Source organism: Octodon degus, unplaced genomic scaffold (assembly GCF_000260255.1).
Source record: "Octodon degus isolate 3935 unplaced genomic scaffold, OctDeg1.0 scaffold00155, whole genome shotgun sequence".
Taxonomy (NCBI): Eukaryota; Metazoa; Chordata; class Mammalia; order Rodentia; family Octodontidae; genus Octodon; species Octodon degus.
Genome location: NW_004524731.1, coordinates 187,126 through 191,852, shown reverse-complemented (window position 1 = coordinate 191,852; position 4,727 = coordinate 187,126). Strand labels below are relative to the sequence as shown.

The 4,727-nt window shown below is 35.7% G+C and overlaps 1 protein-coding gene across 1 annotated transcript in view; it reads left to right on the top strand.

Moving 5' to 3' along the window:
• LOC101563992 (zinc finger protein 596-like) overlaps positions 1–4,727 on the top strand; it is an 18,160-nt gene that overhangs the window by 12,271 nt on the left and 1,162 nt on the right. The window lies entirely within an intron of this gene.

Sequence of the window (4,727 nt, the reverse complement as noted above, 5' to 3'; positions counted from 1 at the left end):
CGTCATCAATCACTTTCCTCTTTGGCCCCAAAGACCTTCTTTCTAAACAACTGAAAATTCTCAAAGTTGTGTGAATGTTCCAGCCTCCTACTGTGAAGTTTTTTTGTTTGTTTGTTTTTTTTTTTAGATTGGATATCTCTGCTAATAAAATATATACAAGTAAGTTTATCTTTTTCCAATGTTACATGGTGATCATTACTATTTCAATAAATGCATTATTCACAAACAATTGGTGAATCAGAGTCACTCACATTCCTTGTGAAGCATTGTCATAGTTTTGCGTCCGGCACTGGGTGCACATCAAAGTGGTAAGGAAGTACAGCAGTGCCACACTATTTCACCTTTCGTGGACTCACTGTTTCATGCATTTTCCAAAAATGCTCAAAATTATTCGTTGCTGAGTTTTTGCTATATTGAGGGATTTTGTGGTGTGCACAGTACTGTATACATACTTAAATGTGTATTTATGATTTTAATGATTTTTGCCTTAAATTTTTAAAAATATTAAAATATATTAAAAATGGTAATTCTAATGTATTTAAAGAATATTAAATCAAAATAAAATACACAGTTAACAATGTAGTTCTTTAATAGATGAATATATATTGTATCCTACAGTATGCAAATGTGAAAATTACATAGGTGTATGAGTTTAGAAAATGATTATGAACATTAGAATTTATGGGACAACCCTCTCAGCCATCCTGTATATATACTTGAATGATTTTTCTCCCTTCTTTCTGCCATGTCCATTCTCCTTTCCACCATAACCATTCTCCTTTCCCTCATCTTCACTGTTTAATCCTTATGTTCAGCTTACTTCCCTTTTATTATAACTATTAAACCTTTCAGTACTTATTTATTCTTTCAGGCTTTGTTTCTGCTTTTGTCTTCATTCTTCAAAATAAAATGAAATAATTAAAAAACAGCATTATAAGTGTTTTTAAAAGTGAGTTAAAGGTTTATAAGAGAGTAGGAAGGCTTTATAAAGCATACCAAAAATAAAATAAGAAGGAACGTTGCTACCATGCTGATTTTCATTATCACGGGGGTGTCTAGAACATAACCTCAGCGACAAGTGAGGGACCACTGTACAGTAGTCTGTCTTGGCCTCTTTGCTATGGATTTACGAGATGCAGCCACACTGGGTGTATGGGGCTGAATCTCCTCATTTTTTAAACCTTGGTAAAAGGTCATTCCAGCACTGGGGCAATAGCTTGGTGGTGTCAATGCCTGCCTGACAAGCAGCAGGTCCCAGATTTGATCCTCAGTATCACATGCTGTGCCAGCTGGGGGCCAAGGTGCATGGTGCCAGCCCCAGAACTAGATGTGTTGGTGCATGCTTATAATACAAGCGCCGGGGAGGCAGAGCGAGGAGGATCATTAGGCATGAGACCCTGACAAAAAATATTTTTAAAAAAAGTATTGAAAAGGTCATTCCATCCACTTTGCATCTTTGACTTCACGGGATTTCCACAGCACTTTCAAATCCATGCTTAACCAATTTTAACCAGCCATTACCTGGCAACAGAAAGTTTCTGGAATATTGGTAGAATCCAACAACTGTAGCATTCTGGGGGTGATAATTACAGGATAGCATAGAAAATACCTAGCCCTCTTCCAGTTCAAGTAGGAGACAGAAGTTTTGGGTCTCTAAGGTGGAGCCTATACTCTCCTTGGTGAGGAACATAGTGGAAGAAATCCCATAGACACAAGACTTGGCCGAGCGGTCACATTACACCCCTTGTTTCTCCTTCTGGTGCTTGTTCTTGTTCTTCTGGAGAACCAGTTCTCTACAAGGTCCATCAGGCCATTAGGGCATTATTCCTAAATGGATTACTTACAATGTGGTCTAACTCATAACAGCAAAAATTGGTCTGTGATAGTTGAGGATATTAGCCCCAATTCCAGGTATTCTGATGCCTTTCAATGACCTCAATTCATTCAGTACAATACATAATTTAGTTGAAGCATTATATTGTACACTCTGTCTAAACTTTACACTCCTACAATATGTCTCTAATCTTTTTTCTCTTTTTTTTGCAGACCCAGGGATTGAACTCAGGCCCTTGTGCTTGCCAGGCAAGCACTTATTCTACTGAGCCATCTCCCCGGCCCCCTATGTCTCTAATCTTGTGCTACCTCTAGCATATAAACCAGATTGAATGCAGCTAGGAATGCTCATTCCACAATCTCCATGCTTAGAGAACTAAGAATGTGTTCACTTGATTATTTAGTTGATAGACTTTATTGCACCCACACGTAAAATAACATATCATTTGCAAAGCTTAATGAAATTTTTCTGAATGTACCATGCATTCTCCTTAATCTAATCTATTGGAAAAGAAATATTGGACTATGAAAACTTGTCTTTTGCCTTACCTTTAAAAGTCCTGTAAATGATTTGCTTTCCTTAGATTTCTCCAGAATATTCCTACAAGGCTCTGATTCTTGCATTGCAGGTTTTCTCAACAATTCTTTTTCAGATTTTCCCAGACTTTACAGAACCCAATCTGAAAGATGTATGAATCACATGGTCTTGAACAGCCTAACAAGTGACTTCACATTTCTGATGATAACTTCCTGTACTCGCATGCTCCCTTGTTTCTCAATAAAACAATCAACACCCACATTTGAAAAGAGAAATAGGTATCCTTGGCTAATGGTTTCATGTATTTTAGTAAAGAGATCTCTGGCTCCAGGTCTTAAAAGTCATGGTGAAAGACATAGGGTCCCAGAGCTACTCACTTCGTGCTAGCTTGGAAAGAGTATAGGGAACATAATTGGAAATGCACAGACAGAGATCAGTGTAATTAGTGAGCTCACACACTCATCCTCTAGTTGACCTGAAGCCCATTATATTGGGAATCCCGTTCAATTATCACAGAGAATATTCACTGGAGGAGAATTTGCTGATCACACATGAGGCTCTGGGCTGGATTTCAAGAATTTACAAAAATGCTTGTAATTTACAAAAATGTACAGTGTTTACAAGCTATACTACCAAGTATAATTATGTAAATAAAACAACATTGACACAGTGCTAACGTAGATTGTATGTCCTTGTTTCTTAGGAAAAATATACCTCAGATTTATTTACTTTTTCTAAAGCCAACCCCAGAGGTTCTGCATACTTAAGGTAAATTGTGTAGATATTTAATAAGGGAATTTATGATTAAAACTTATCTTCATGATGGATATTACATTTAAAGTGGATTAATTGGGGCCCAGAAGATGGTTCAGTAGAATAAGGGCTTCCCTGGGAAGTGCAAAGGCCTGAGTTCAATCCCTAGTTCTGCCAAAAAAAGAAAAAGAAAAAAATTGGACTTATTAAAGATGGAAATAAAATATGACTTACAGCATGTTGAAAAATATGAAAAGCAAAATATATTACATTTCTTATTATATCAAAAGTTACTGGGCTAAGGAGATAGCTCAGTGGAACAAGTGCTTGCCTGGCAAACTCAAGGTCCTGAGTTCAATGCCTGGTACCATAAAAAGAAAAAAAAAATGTAACTTATCAAAAGGTGTCTGGTTATAATGAGACTTCTTCTGAAAATTATTGCCATCATCCATAAAAATTGTCCTGAAATTATGAAAATGAAACAATTCATTGAAAACAGAAATATGCAATATAAAAACCACTGTTGAATACCTTTCATATTGTTATTTTTTAAAATATGTACCATTTCTAAGACACACACTCTTCAATGAACTGATTTTGTTTAGGATTCAAACTTTGTATCTTCAGATAGGATATGTTTTAGAAAGGTTGTACAAAGATTATGTACACATGTTTAGGAAAAATGTGAGAACTTGAGATAGTGTAATATCTTTATGAAAAAATGAAACAGTTTTAGAAACATGTAAATTTAGCCAATGAATATCAAGTCAGATTTAACAAGGATAAAAAAAAATACCTGCAAGTTAAAAACATTTCTCAGTAAAAACATTTATCAAGTAATGCACTTAGAGAAACTGTACAAAATATATCCAAACCCTAATAAAATATATTTTATGTTATAAATATTTAAAGAAGTAAAAATTAAAAAACAAATTAAATTCTTGAATTAGAGTCTACACATTTTAATGCAAGTACACCATATATTTATTTCTGGTTCACATGAGGAGTTTGAGTTCTCCACTGCAATATACTTGTAGTATTTAAGAATCCATGTCTATCATAAAAGGTCTTCACCCAAAGATAGTAGAAGTAGGAAACACTCTAACGGATAGAAAATATTACAAATAGTCCAATATGACCTGCTTCAAGGTTGTATATGGGACTTAAAGTTCAACATATCAATACTTGATGAAAAATACCTGTTCCATATTATACCTAAGATGTTTGATATGCAGACAGATAGCGAGGTTAAGCGTAACAGCCTAAGTTGTATGGTAATAACAACAAGCTTGTCTTCTGGAGGGTTAACAACCTAAGTTTGCAGACCAAAATGAAAGAAAAAGGAGGGCCGCAAGGTAAGCCAACATTTTGGTCCTAGCCTTCTAAGGTCAATTAAGACTCAGGACATATGAGAACTTGTACTCTAACGTCATGTAACTCAGTAGTGTCCCAAATTTTCTGATCAAGGAGAGTATGGGGCCAAAGAGGAAAGTGATCGATGATGTAGAGTGAGCCTAAGGAGAGTCACATGGAGAGAAAACATTCTCTCAGGCTTTCACACAGAGCACATTGGCCAAGCAATGGCTGTGACTCATCCACATGG